This window comes from Dipodomys merriami, unplaced genomic scaffold (genome assembly GCF_024711535.1).
Source record: "Dipodomys merriami isolate MVZ:Mamm:240054 unplaced genomic scaffold, mDipMer1.0.p SCAF_2697, whole genome shotgun sequence".
In the NCBI taxonomy this organism is placed as follows: Eukaryota; Metazoa; Chordata; class Mammalia; order Rodentia; family Heteromyidae; genus Dipodomys; species Dipodomys merriami.
Window position 1 is genome coordinate 4,667 of NW_027204156.1, and position 15,465 is coordinate 20,131.

At 40.6% G+C, this 15,465-nt stretch overlaps 1 protein-coding gene across 9 annotated transcripts in view; it reads left to right on the forward strand.

The window, feature by feature from the left end:
* Nucleotides 1-1,078: 1,078 nt before the first annotated feature.
* The window catches only part of LOC138837262 (endogenous retrovirus group K member 18 Env polyprotein-like), a 32,611-nt gene continuing 18,224 nt past the window's right edge, over nt 1,079-15,465 (forward strand). For 2 of the 9 annotated variants that reach the window (XR_011375287.1, XR_011375286.1), the window contains exon 1: nt 12,504-12,862. The gene's annotated coding sequence lies outside the window, so the exon portion shown is untranslated. Of the gene's footprint in view, nt 1,185-1,500; nt 1,613-4,532; nt 4,611-4,874; nt 4,979-11,637; nt 11,876-12,494; nt 12,863-15,465 lie in introns of those variants that run through there. The other 7 variants (XM_070035971.1, XM_070035970.1, XM_070035972.1 and 4 more) reach the window with 7 other exon arrangements.

The following is a 15,465-nucleotide window of genomic DNA, read 5'->3' on the forward strand; positions in this document are numbered from 1 at the left end:
TAGAAATTTTTTTCTGACCAGGTACTGGTGGCTCACACCTGTAAACCTAGATACTCAGGAAACTGAGACCCCGGATCTGGGTTTAAAGCCAGCTCACCAGCAAAGTGTGAGACTCTGATCCCCAGGTAACTACCAAAAGCCCAAAGTGGAGCTGTAGCTCAAGTGATAGATTGTTAGATTTGAGCTGAAGAAGCTCAGGGACAGCACCCACGCCCTGAGTTCATGCCCTAGGACTTGCACAAAAAAAGAAAAAAAAGATTTTTTGAACATAAGTTCTTAATGTTTTTCTGAAGTATTGAGATGGCAGTTAACTATGATGGGCTTTGTAGTTATCCACTGAGTCAAAATGAAGATCTGTCTTTTACTAAAGCCATGTGACCTGCAATCCTGAGCTCTTTTCTCATCTGTAAGGTAACCCAATCTAATTCCTTACAGGTTGTTAAAATAAGTACTAAATTAAATACTTTATTCAGAGGCTGGGAAGGTGTCTCAGTGGTAGAGTGCTTGCCTTGCATGCATGAGGCCTTGGGTTCGATTCCTCAGTACCACATAAGCAGAAAAAGCCAGAAGTGGTGCTGTGGCTCAAGTGGTAGAGCACTAGCCTTGAGCTGAAGAGCTGAAGAGCTGAGAGACAGTGCCCAAGCCCAGAGTTCAGACCCCAAGACTGGCAAAAACAAAACAAAACAAAAATGAAATAATGTATTCAATAAGTGGCATAATAGTCATAAGCAAGAGATGGTAATTATTTTAATGATTCCAAAGATATAATAGATTAAAAAATCTGCTTTTTAGAAGTCTTAACTTAGGAAACACATAAAGCCATTGTGATGTGTTTAGATGGTTGCATTCTTTCTAATTACTCCTCAATATGACAGTTGTGTTATTTATAAACTTTTTTCTGCAATTAACTGCATTTGTTCATGTAATCAGCATCTGTTTGGTGTAGGAATGGGAATCTTGAACTTTAAATACCATTCAGAGGACTCTGAGGGATTTTCTAAACAGTTGGATTTTTGTCTAATATGTTCACCAGAAATGACTCTGAAAAGAGACTCCTGCCCAACTCCTATCACTCTTTGCCAGCCCTCCTCAGTGATATTTGTTGAGAATTCAGCAGTGATGTTGGCATTTAATGATATCTCAATGAAGTACTGAAAAAATGGAAGTAGCTGACGGGGATAAAGGTAGGAACCTGCTGTTGTGGTAGTGTTGGTCATCTTTTTCTATCAGCATTCTTGGTCCTTGCCATCCCTTTGCCTAAGAATATGTCTTCCGATTTTGGGAGAGTCCTGCCTTTCTCCAAAGTCCCTCCAATGCCCACACTTTATTCCTTTATTTATTTATTTTGTTATTGTTGTTTTTGGTGCCAGGACCACAGCTTGAACTCAGCTGATGTCTTACTAATCTGAACCACGACACCAGTCTGTCTTTTTCTTGCTAAGTGGAGATAGATCTAAACAGAATTTTCTGCCTGGCTGGCTTTAAACGTCCATTCTCCAGGTCTCAGCCTCCTGAGTAGCTGATTATTGTCGTGAGCCACCAGCACCATCCTACATACTTTCGATGCAACTTCTCCTCATCTCAATGCCAGTCACCAAATGCAAAGCCTCAGGCAAGTACTCTACCATGGAGTTACATCCCTAGCCTAATACTGGGCCACACTCCTGCCCAATATATACTTAATTCTGTGGAAAGTATTTGGTAGTGATCTTCCACCATTGTTTTCCTTTGTTATGATGGTACTGGGGTTTGAGCTCAGCTCACTCAAACTTAGTAAGCAGACACTCTACCACTGAGCCATGCCTTGGGCCCTGCTTTCCCTTGACTGTTTTCAGGGAGAGTATGGTTTCCTGCCTGGATGCATGCCTGAACTACAATTACCGATTTCAGTCTTCCTGTCATTGTTAGGATCACAGACACTTGCCACTGTGTCCAGCCTCTCTGTTGAGATGGAATCTCCTAAAATTTTCTGCCCAGGCTGGGCTGGAACTGAGATCCTCTTAATTTTGGACTCTCACATTAGTGTAGGAGGATGAGCACATATTAATGTAACAGACTATGGCTGAGAAGGGATCTCACAAACTGTGCTGCCAAGGCTGACCTCAAATTATAATCCTCCATTCTCAACTTCCCAAATACCTAGGTTTACAGGCATGAGCCACAGCAGTGACCTGCCTCATTTTGTTCTCAACACTTACCAAAAAAAAGTTATTAACACTCAAACATAATACATTGTATATCTGAACATTGTAAATTAAATGTATATATTGGAATATTATTTACATTCTAAGTATACACTAAATAATTTTTTAGAACAGAATGAGATAAATATAAATGAAAAAAATTCTGCATGCTATTGGATCATTTTGTCAATATTTTGTGATATAGGTATGTCATTATGTTTTTAGATTAATTTCTTGCACCCAGTAGGATTTAGTTGGATGACAACCTACGAGTCAGGTTTTAGATTTTTATTCATATTAGGATATAGTTAAATGTTGCTTAAATGAGTTACGTTGGTAAGGATGGTATTAATGAGATCACCTTCACAATCCATCTTATACTTGGGATTGCTAAGTCATTTTAATTCTTTCTCTTAAATGCCAAGGGAGAGGCACAAATGAGCTATGATACATTCTTCCCACCAATCCCAGGAAATTTGGGGGACAATGGTCAGATAAAGCAGTAACAATTTGCCCTTTAAGCTATAGACTGATGATTAAGAAATATATAGATTCTAAAGGTTAAAACCTTTGGCTGGTCTCAAAGTGAGTGAATGGATAGGATTTAGGTGTGTAAAGAGAGAAGGAATATTTCCTGACAGTATGTTTGGCTGTCTTGATTATAGTTTGCTCTTGACTTACCCATATGTTTGCATGTTTCTTCAGTGAGGTGTTCTGTTTTCCCATCATCAAGATAGCATTTTCCTTAGCACCCTTCCAACATTAATCCTTTCTCCCGCTGATTTAAACATCATCTTGCTCACTTGGATCATGGATTATTCCCTCAATTTTACTTCCTTTTTTGTTCCTAGATTAGTGCTGATCAGTTCTCTACTCAGCCATTAAAATGATCTTCCTTTGATTTAAATTTGATCTTACTTGTCTCTGTTCTAAAAATCATTCAGTGGTTCCTCATCTCTTCGTTAGAAACTTTGAAATCTTACTAGGATGTAAAGGCCTAGTCTTTGCTGGATCCTACTTTGTCGCTTTTTTCCTTTGTTTACATTAAATGCTGTGATTATACTAAACTTCCTGCTATGCTTTCACCCCCTAATCTTGGCACTCATTTTCTCTGCCTGAAACTCTTCCCAAAACTTGAATTCCATTTTTTAAATTCTTTTTCTTTTCTTTTTTTTCTGGTCCTGGGGCTTGAACTCAGGGCCTGGGTTCTGTCCCTGAGCCTCTTTGTGTTGAAGGCTAGTGCTCTACCATTTGTGCCACAGGGTCACTTCTGTCTCTTTCTGTTTGTGTGGTACTGAGGAATCAAACCCAGGGCTTCATGCATGCTAGGCAAACACTCTACTACTAAGCCACATTCCCAGCCCTGAATTCCATTTACTTTATACAATATCTGCTTCATACTCTCCATTCATTCTTCTGTAATGTGACGCAAAGAGCATTGAGAGTGGAGGCCAAGGTTTAACTCCTAACCTTTGCTAAGAAATCTTGTGGAAATTCTTGACCTCTTCCAGCCTTCATTATCTTTATTGCCAAAGTGTGATAATGCCCACCTCTCTTATAAGCCCATTAAGAACATCTATCGACATACTATGCACAAAAAAATTCTATAAGCATGTCACCCAAAGATGTTTGGGGTGGCAACGTGGGTGATGACAACAAGAATGATCCACCCAAGGAAGCATTTAGCTTCACTGCTCAGGTGACCTTCCTGAACCATCCAGGCCAAATCAGTGCTAACTATGCCTCTGTCCTGGATTGTCATTCAGCGTAAATTGCTTGCAAGTTTACTGACTGGAAAGAGAAACTTGAACAGAGATCTTGTAAGAAGTTGGAAGCTAGTCCTAAATTCCTGAAGTCTAGTGATGCTGTCATGGTTCATATGGTTCCAGCAAGCCTTGTGTATGTGGAGAGCTTCTCTGACTATCCTCCTTTGGGTCATCTTGCTGTTTGTGATAGGAGACAGTTGCTGTGTGTGGCATCAAAGATGTGGACAAGAAGTCTGCAGGAGCTGGCAAGGCCACAAAGTCTGCCCAGAAATCTCAGAAGGCCGAGTGATTATTATTATCCCTAACGCCTGTAGCTTCAGCTTAACCAGTGGTGGAAGAAAAGTCTCAGAAATGTTTGTCTTAATTGGACATTTAAGTTTAATAGTGAAAGAATGGATAATGATAACAATGCATCATAAAAACTTGAGAAGGAAAGGAAAAAATTCTATAAGCACTCATATTCCATGCTCATTAAATTGTTATGCATACTTCTGCTGCCTTCACTCCTCTTCCTTCTCACCTTTCTTGTGATCCTCAGCAGTTTTTCTGGAATGTTTTTCATGTAAAACTTTGTTTTTTTCAGGGGATGAAGATTTTTCTGAAGAGATAACAGAGATGTTTTTCCCAACACATCTCCTGCAAACCAGACAAACTGGCCAGGGTAAGTTATTACTTCTTGGTGATTGTGATTCATTTATTTGTGACACTTCAGTGAATAAAAACTGAGATAGTAACCATTTACAATATGGAAGTAAGAGCAAAAGCCTTTCTCTTTGTTGATGACTTGTGAGCTATGTTCATATCCAAGGTCAGAGTGGGCAGAGAGGTTCTATATCCAGAGAAATATTTAATACAACATATATTCCATTGCCTGCTCATGCACAGGACATGGGATGCTTTTTCCTTTTATACCTATCTTTCCCAGGCTCAGGAGACATTCTGTAAACCAGTAAGCCCCAGGCACACAATGCTCTCTGGACAGAGGGAACTGATATAATCAAGATGTCCTGTGTGCTCCTAAGTCCTAGGGTAAGGACCCTAATAACTGATCTTTTTGGTTGTTGTTGTTATTAGAAAATAAATTTTGTTATGGAATGTCTTGGGTAGAAGAAAGACATTCCTCAAGCAACAAAGTAGCAGAAAGTTCCAGGCCTGCCTGTGCTAGCAGGGTTTGACCTCAAAAAGAAAAAAAAAACATAAAGAAATACATGTTTAAAATCTACTGAATGTAAGAAAGAAAGAGTACGGTTTCCTGTGAGTATATAATGTCAGAGAGTTTCCTGGAAACAGTAGCCTCTAAAATGGGATGATTGTTTTTCTTTATAGGGAAATAGTAATAACATTTATTATTATAACCACAATTCAGTGACATTCAGTACATTTCCAGTATTGTAGAACCATCACCTTTATCTTATCCCAAACATATCCATCACCCTTGACAAAAATTTTGGACCATTAAACCATTCATGCCTCTTGCCTTCCCTCAACCCACAGTAGCCCTGAGTTATTTTCTGTGTCTGTGAACCTTCTTACTCTTGGTACTTTATTGTTGTAGTCTGAATGTTTGGATTTCCATAATTTTTCATATGTTAACACTTGATCTTTTATTCTTATCCCCTAATGTTTGCTTTCTCCATGAAACCCTCTCAGAACACTCTTCGGGAACTCATCTTCTGCAGTTCAAGTGCATCTCTTCACTATTCAATCTAGTATTGTTTAAAAATGGTCAAATTTAAGAAAAGTCATAAAAAGAATATAAACAGTATTTATGTGCTTTTTATGAAAATTCACTATAGTTAACATTTTCCTTCATTCGCTTAATCACTTATTTGTGTGTATGTTCTCTTTGTGGACATACATTTGAGATTAACTTGTATATATCATAGTCCTCTATTCCTACATATTTTAATCTTGCTCTCCTCAGGATAAAAATGTCCCATTATTACATAGCCACAGTAGTTACCGGCTTCAGTAAATTAATCACAATGCCATACTTTGCTTAATCTTTGTCTATATTTCAGTCTTGACAATTGGCTCAATTCTGTCCCTGTCATTTTTTTCTCCAGTACTAATACCAGTACATGATCATGAATTATATATAGTTGTGTATACTTGATCTCCTATAGTCTATAATAATTCTCTGCTTTTCCTTTATAACATTACTATTTTTAACAACACAAGCACCTGCTTCCATTTAGTAGCTAGGATGAGAGGTATGAGTGACTGCTGACTAGCAAATGTAGAGTTCTTGAGGGTTAAATTGTGTTATTTGTTTTTGTTTTTGTTTTTGTTTTTTACAAACTATGAGGCTCATTGTAAAAAATGCTCAGTGTTGTTGACCCCATATAAACTAGCTTATTATCCCAAATATACATGTAGATGTTCAATAAGCAGATATGTCTCTATATTTTTATTCTAGGTAATTTGCTAGGTGCTAGGGAAGTAATGATGAGAATGACATAGAAAAATCACAAGAATAAAAGAAATCATGTTAATAAATATTTTTGAGGTCAATAATTCTCAATGTGGTCCCTATGTGGCAATTCTCGGAAGGCAGTTTTCAAATAATTGAAATTTTTGGCATAGAGATACAGGGTATAGCAGGGGCATTGGCCTGGTTGTCTGCAAACTAAGGGTGTAGGGAAAAGTGCACTGGAGCATGTGGTTCTGGGAATAATTTTTTAATATTTTTGTTTACATTTTTTACCTTTTTTTCTCCAGGCTAGCAGGCTTCATACCTTGAGCCACAGCTTAATTACTCACTTTCTTTTTTCTTTGTTCATTTTTGCTGACCTTGGGGCTTGAACTCTTCTGCCTGGGCCCTGTCCCTGAGCTTCTTTTGCTCAAGGCTAACACTCTACCACTTCAGCCACAGCACCACTTCCAGCTTTTTCTGAGTAGTCTATTATGTTTCTCGGACTTTCCTTCCTTGCATCAAACTGTGATCCACAGAACTCAGCCTCCTGAGTATGAGTAGCTAGGATTACTGGTGTGACCCTTTGGCACCTGGCTAGGTTTTTCTTATGTTTTGGTTCTGGACCTAGGGCTTGAACACAGGGCCTGGTCAGTGTTGTTTAGTTTTTGTTTTTGATTTAAAGCTGATAGTCTATTTGAGCCAAAGATCACTTTCTGCCTTTTTGTTGTTGTTTTTATTCTTTGTGTTAATCCCAGGGCTTCAAAGTGGCCTGGCCAGTCTCCAGTGTCCATGCTTTCTCCCCCTCCGCCCCCCTCCCCCCAAGTTAGCAGGCACTACATCTTTAGCCAGTGCACAACTCTTCCTTTTTATTTTTGGTGGTTGTTTTTATTTCTTTGTATTTGGCTTTTATTTATTTATTTATTTTGGCTGGTCACGGGGCTTGAACTCTGGGCCTGGGTGCTATCCCTCAGCACTTCAGCTCCTGGTCCTCTACCATTTGAGCCACAACACCACTTCCAGCTTTTTTTTCTGCTTATGTGATGTTGAGAAGTCGAACCAGGGCCTCATGCATCCAAAGCAAGCAAGCACTCTACCACTGAGCCACCTTCCCAGCCCTGGTTTTCATTTTTTTATGGTGATACTAGGGCTTGACCTGCCAGTCTTCTTGAGGTGTTGGGCTTTTTCCCCCCTCTGGGATGGAAGTTTTACAATTTGAGCCATAGCTCATCTTTTTTTTTTTTTTGTTAATATTGTAAGGTCTGCTCCTGGATGGCGAGCAGACTCCACACTCCTCACAGCAAAGTCTCCACCCAGTAACTGCGTTACCTAGGCAACTGGGACACCTGGAAGAAGTCACATTTGCATCCACTGAGGTCATATCTGAATTTGATGTGTCCACACCTTTCTCTGCCCGTACCCTAGATAAGGCCTAGCCCAGGCCCAGACTCTCTCTGCTCTCTCTGCTCTTTTCTAGCTCTTTCCTCTCTCTTTCCTCTCTTTCCCAGCTCTCTCTCATTCCAAGGCCTTTCCCAGCCATGTGGAGTGCCAACCTTGCCTGGTCCCAGCAGGTCTACTGAATAAAACTACCCCTTACCTGAATAGCATGTGCATGGTGCTGTTCTTACTCGGCTATCTCTTTTTTTCATACCTAACAAATATGAGATAAGTGTTCTATGGCTCTAACTACTCAACAGGCTGAGATCTGAGGACCTCAGTTGGAAGCCAGCCCAGACAGAAAAGTCCTTGTGAGACTCTTATGTCCAATTAACCACTCAAAACCCAGAAGTGGCGCTATGGCACAAATGGTAGAGCACAAGGCTTGAGTACAAGAGGCTCAGGGACAGCACACAAGTCCTGAGTTCAAGCCCCACAACTGTCAAAAAAGACAGAAAGGAAAAAAGAACTACAGGAAGCCAAGATGACTATCCAGACAGCTTGGTATTGGCATAAGAACAGATATCAGGACCAATGGAATAGAATTGAAATCCCAGAAATGAACCTACAGACCTATAGCCATCTAATCTTCGATAAGGGAGCTAAAACAATAGAATGGAAGAACGACAGCCTCTTCAGTAAATGGTGCTGGTAAAATTGGTTAACTACTTGTAGAAAACTAAAGCTAGATCCTTATATATCACCTTGCACCAGAATCAACTCCAAATGGATCAAAGACCTCGAAGTCAAAGCAGACACTTTGAAAACATTACAGGATGGAATAGGAGAAACCCTAGGTCTCCTCGGCTCAGGCCGAAATTTTCTGAATAGAGACCCGGAAACACAAAAAATCAAAGAAAGGTGGGACAAATGGGATTGCATGAAGTTGCAGATCTTTTGCATGGCAAAGGACATAGCTAGCAAGATCAATAGAAAGCCCACTAATTGGGAGAAGATCTTCACTAGCCATACAACAGACAAGGGTCTCATATCTAAAATATACTTAGAACTCAAAAAATTAAATCCCCCAACAACAAATCTGCAAAGAAAAAACTGCCCAATAAACAAGTAGGCTAAAGACTTAAAGAGAAACTTCTCTGAAGAAGAAAGAAGGATGGCCAATAGACACATGAAGAAATGCTCAGCCTCTCTAGCCATAAAAGAAATGCAAATCAAAACAACATTGATATATCACCTCACTCCAGTTAGAATGGCAAAAATCAAGAACTCTAACAACAACAGATGCTGGAGGGGATGTGGACAGAAGGGAACCTTACTTCATTGTTGGTGGGAATGTAAACTTGTTCAACCACTTTGGAAAGCACTTTGGAGGTTCCTCAAAAGACTTCACATAGAGCTCCCCTATGACCCAGCAATCCCATTTTTGGGCATTTACCCAAATGTTTACAAACAAGACCACACTAACGCCAACAGCACAACTATGTTTATTGCAGCATTATTTACCATAGCTAAGATATGGAACCAACCCAGATGCCCCTCAGTAAATGAATGGATCAAGAAAATGTGGTATATATACACAATGGAATTCTATGCCTCCATCAGAAAGATGACATTGCCCCATTTGTTAGGAAATGGAAAAACGTGGAAAACATTATATTAAGTGAAATAAGCCAGGCCAAAAGAAACATAGGTGCCATGGTTTCCATTATTTGCAATATCTAGTATATGTATGAGTCAAGCAGAAAAGGTCAGATAATGTGATGTTATGAAAATGAATCCTTAGATATGTATTTTAATGTTTTTTTTCCTTTCATGCATTTGTTTCTAACGCATTTATAAGATTATCTCTTTGTAGCTTTGTATGTCCCTCCCCCACAGTATAACCCTGCTTTCACTATATTTGATGTCATTATAACTTGTGTAGGAGATGGGGAAAAACAAGTCGTTTAAGGATATAGGTAGACCTGTTGCAACAATGAGAAGTACAAGTTGTCATGTCGAAAACGAGTTTTTCAATGTTGGTGGGGGGGAAAGCCGGGAGGATTGGGTGGGCGGTTGGGTGGGGAGGCTGGGAAGGGATGTGTAGTGTAAACAAAGGAGGAGGCTGCAATGCTTGATAAGAAATGTACGCATTAACCTGCCCATGTAATTGTAAAACCGCTGTACAGTGTGTTCACAAAAAAAAAATAAATAAAATAAAATAAAGAAAGAAAGAAAAAAAAAAGAAAGTTGAGAGCCAAGGTTCAAAGCCATCCTAGGCATGAAAATCAATGAGACGTTTTTCACCAATTAACCAGCAACAGGTAGGAAGCAGTAGAGCTCTAGCCTTGAGTAAAACTCAAGTTTTAGCCCAGGAGTAGCATAAATGAAAAGAATTCTCATTTACTTTCCTGCCCAGGCTGGATTCAAACCACAAATGCTCAGATTTCAGCTATTTGAGGAGGTAGGATTATAGGTGTGAACCATATTTTTAAAATCTTAAATTGGCTCTAATATTTTTGTCCTTCTTTTCACTTAATTTATTATTCTTTTTCTCTTTTTCGTAAGTTTGGGTCATCTAGCTTATTATTAGGGCTGGCCACTCTTTCTGAGGTTTTTGTTTTGAAGGTTTTTTTTTTGTGGATTTTTGTCCCAACCTGCAGGACGTCAACGAGGGCGATGAACCTAAACGAGAGGAATGAAGGGACAAGAGACATGAAGAATGACAGCAAGACAGGGATTCTGATCAAGCTGCAAATTTTTATTTTTCACACTGGGGTATTTATATGCTTGGAATAAGGAAGCTTTTAAATTGGCCATTAAGGAAGCTTTTTCATTGGCCATAGCAGCTGCAGGATGTTTGCATAGGGCAGGGTGAAAGGGTGGTCATTAGCAGCTGCAGGATATTTGCATAAGGCAGGATGAAAGCGTCGGATTTCTGAGAGTGGTTCTGTAAACTCAGCCACAAGATGTTCTGGTGAGATAGTCAAGCCTATCTTCATGTTGAGAGACTCCTTTTGGCTCCCAACAGATTTTTTTTTTTTTTTTTTTTGAGCTTGTTATAGTACTTGAACTCCAGGCCTGGTCATTATTCCTAATTTTTTCTCAAGACTAGTAGGCTTCCCACCTCAAGACAGTTCAAATTGTGGCTCTTTATGTATTTTTCTTTCTTTCTGCATTTATTTTAGGTGATGCTCTTATGGCTTGTACTCAGGACTTGGGCATTTTTGCAGAGTTTTTGTTGTTGCTGTATTTTTTTTTTTCTTCATTGCTGGTCCTAGGGCTTGAACATAGGGCCTTAACTTTTGCTAGTCATAAAATCAGGGCAGAGCCACTGTGTCTGAGGTTTTTCCCTTTTCTTTCTCAAGACTAGCAGTCTCTATGGCTTGAGCCACAGATAAAGTTCTGGCTTTATTTATTTATTTATTTTCATTTTTGTTGCTAGGGCTTCAACTCATGACATGGCCACTCTCCTGAGGCTTGAAGTCAGGGCAGGGCCACTGTGAATGAAGAATTTTTTGTATTGTTTGTTCTCAAGGCTAGCATACTTTAACAGCTTGAGCAACAGCTGCATGAATGGCTTTGTTTATGTAATGTTCTCTACCACCCCCACCAGGCAAAAGTTGTAAAGTTCATTTTTTGAAATAATTTCTTATACATCTCATTGTTGCAATCGGTCTAGCTGTATCCCTATTTAAACAATTTGTTTTTTCCCTTCACCTTCACAAATTACGCCAACATCAAATACAGTGAAAATGGGATCAAATACAGTGAAAATGGGGGAGTTATTTATTTATTTGGTTCTGGTCCTAGGGCTGGAACACAGGGAGTGGTGACTGTTCCTAAACCTGAAATCAGGGCAAGGTCACTGTGCTGGAGTCTCTCCCATGTCCTAAAACTTAAGCCACATTTCAACATCTGGCTTTGTAAAACAAATTTGGTGATTCATAAGGGATAAGTTTCTTATGGAGGAGCTGGGAAGTGGCTCAGTGGTAAAGTGCTTGCCTTGAGCTGAAGAGCTAAGGGACACCATCCAGAGCTGGAGTTCAGGCCCCACAACCCATAAAACAGAAAAAAGAAAAGAAAAAAAAAGCTGAGTGCCAGTGGCTTACGCCTGTAAGCCACTACTCAGGAGGGTGAGATCTGAGGATTGCAGTTCAAAGCCAGACTGGGAAGGAAAGTCCATGAGACAATTATCTCCACTAAATCACCAGAAAACCAGAAGTGGCCCTGTGGCTCAAGTGGTAGAGCACTAGCCTTGAGCTGAAGAGCTTAGGGACAGTGTGCAGGCCGAGTTCAAGCCCCATGACCAACCCCAAAAAAAGAAAGATTCTCATGGGAAGACAGGGACATTAGCCAGGCTCTAAAATCAGAGGATGGTGGTTCAAAGCCAGCCAGGGCAGGAAAGTTGTTGAGACTCTCATCTCCAATTAATCACCAAGAGCTTGGAAGTAGAATAGTTCTAGTCTTGTGCAAAACAGCACAAGTTCAGGCCCCAGGACTAGCACACATAAAACCAAGTGTCATGGAGCTTCCTGCCCAGGTTGATTATGAACCACAATCCTAAAATTTCAGCTTCCACAGTAGCTAGGATTATAGGCATGAGCCACTACTTAAAAATATTTCATTGACTTCGCTCTTCTTCTTTTGCCTTCTTATTATATTGTTCATTTCGTGTGTGTGTGTGTGTGTGTGTGTGTGTGTGTGTGTGTGTGTGTGTGTGTGTCCGTCCTGGTGCTGGTTGTAGACCTTGAACTCTGGAGCCTAGCCACAGTCTCTGAATTTGTTTTTCTTTTATTTTTAATGCTGTTTCTAGGCTTTGTATTCAGGGCCTAGTCCCTGTCCCTGAGTCATTCTTTTGTTGCTGGTGGTGGTGGTCCTAGGGCTTGAACATAGGGCCTGGTCACTTCCTGGGTTTGAAACCAGGGCAGGGCCACTGTGTATGAGGGATTTTGTTGTTCATTTTCCCTCAAAGCAAGCAGTCTCTGTGGCTTGAGCCACACAGATCAACTTCTGGCTTCTTTTACTTTTTGGCAGTTCATGGAAGATAAAAAATCTCATAGAAGATAAGAGTACTGTATCAGCACCTGAAATCTGAGGATTGGGGTTGAAAGCCCAGGCAGGTAAGTCCATAAAACTTATCTCCATTTCATCCCCCAAAGAAAGGAAGTGGTAGAATGCTACCTTTAAGAAAAAAAAAATTCTATTTCAACCCCTGGGTTCAAGACCCACACCTGATACATACTCACAAATTCCTAAGGGACTTTTCTGCCTCAGTTGCCTTGGAACCCAGATCTTCAAGTTCTGTCTTTTGTGTAGCTTGAGCTCCAGGTGTAAACCACCAATTCTCTTGGCTTTTGTGCTCATCTTCCACTCTGATTTTTATTTGTGTATTTGTATTTAATTGATTACTTAGTAGTAGTCCTACCCTATGTATCTGGGCCTGGTCACTGTTATTTTGCTTTTTCATTCAAGGCTGTTGCTTTACCACTTGAACCACAGCTCTACTTCTGGCATTTTTGCTGGTTAGTTGGAGATCAGAGCCTCATGGAATTTCCTGCCCAGGTGGGCTTTTAACCACCATCCTGAGATTTCATGCTCCTAACTGGCATTACATGTCAGCCACCAAAAAGTGCCTGGCTCACTCAATTTTAATATTTTTTTGTTTGGTCATGGGGCTTGAACTCTGGGCCTGGGTGCTATCCTCAGCTCTTCAGCTCAAGGCTAGTGCTCTACCACTTGAGCCACAGTGCCACTTCCGGCTTTTTTCTTTTTTGATATAAGGTGCTGAGGAATCAAACCCAGGGCCTCATGCATGCAAGGCAAGAGCTCTACCACTGAGCCACCTTCCCAGCCCTCAATTTTAATATTCTTAATAGGCTCTTACAGTCTTTTTATTCACATGATGATGATGATGATGATGATGATGATGATGATGATGATGATGATCATGATCATGATCATGATGATCATGATGTGCTGGTCATAGGTTTGAAATCAGGGCATGGGTGCTGTCCATTATCTTCCAGTTGAGCCTCAGCTCAAGTCCTGGACTTTTCTTTATTCCTTTTTGCTTCTTTCTTGGTGGTTAATTTGAGAGAATTGTCTCATAAAAAATCTTGGCACTACTCAGGAGGTTGAAATCTGAGGATTGTGGTTTCAAGCCAGTCCTGACAAGAAAATCCAAAACACCCTTTTCTTTTTCTTTTTGTTGTTGTTGTTGTAATGACAAAGGTGAGGTGCAGTGGATTTGCAGTTTCATTAACAGGTAAAAAGGATGTTTGTTTTTGAGCAATAGCCTCCCAAAGTACACTGCCTCCTGACTAGGGATGGTCCACTGATGGTTAGAATGACTTGTCTTCCTTCTATGACCCTATTACCCTGGTAACCGATTGTTTACAAAGATGTGATCCTGACTCCTTAGCAACATGAGAAGGGATAATATCATTCCTAGGTTGGGATGAAAACCAAGTGGATCCCCCCATTTGGTGTGCTGCCTCGCTCTGGGGGGCCAGGATGATAGTGCACCCTTCTGTGAAGAAGGAAAATGACTTGAACAATTCTGTACTCTTTGTTCATTTCTGACAGATGAGGGCTGTAGATATATTCATGGACTCATCTAGGGACAAGCAGGGAATTTTCTAGGATCTCCATTGTGTCTAGGAAGGAAGGGCCTCAGGTTTTGCTGCAGAGAGATGCATCCTACAGTGCGGTTGCAGCAGCCCTGGCTTGCTCCAATGCCAGTGATTTCCCAGATCAGCAATATACCTGGACCCAGGAAATGGCACCTTGTGCAGATGAAATAACTCTCAGGACATCTGTCCTGATGACCACGGAAGCCTATGCCAGTGCAAGCGACGGTGACACAATGCTGCTCATGTGGCTAGGAGTATGGAAGTGGCACTGGTGTGGATTAGAGGTGTTGGGTAGCACACGTGGTGGATGCTTTCTGCTCTGCCCACCACATGACTAAAGGCAATGCTGGATTCTCTCTGAATTTAACTGGGGTCTGGGGGACTGTGGATTTTCTGGGATGCCAAAGCCCCCAGGGGGACATAGGTTGAGCTGGACTAGGTGAAAGGGAGTGAAGGAAACCTCCAGAAAAAAGGAAGTCTTGATTCTCTTTAAAAGTTCCTTTAATGCTTAAATTTTAATCAAAATGGGAAATAAATGGAAAAAGTGATTCTAGATCTCAGTTTCCTGAATATGTGTGACACTAGTACCCAGCTCACTCTTTTGTATCTATTGAGTTTATTAGGTTCTAGACACTGTAGCAAGGAAAAAAAGAAAAGCTTTGTTTTGAAGGTCTATGCCTTTGTGTGTGGGGTTGGGGGAGGGTAGAGAATGTATACACATAAATATGTTTAAATATATGATGGAAAAAATATATTGAGTGATGTGCTAGGGAGGAATGCTAGCAATTTGCAGTGATGTATGAGTTCAGAAAAGCCTCATATGGTAAATGACTTAGAAGAGATCAAGGCAACTCATCCAGGCCCCAGAATCAGGTAGATTCATGAGCTCGAAGTATGAGCACCTACACCTGGGCCCCCTCCCATTTCTGGAGTTCCCTCCATACAACTGACCCCTCCCTCTCTCTGCCCAGACCCACCTGGACTCCCATCTACCTCACTTCCTTTTCCCTCAGATCCTCATGCTACCAGGATAGTGATGGAGGTCATGTGCTCCCTCTTGGGGGAAATATGGGTCCTCTAAAAAACCTTGT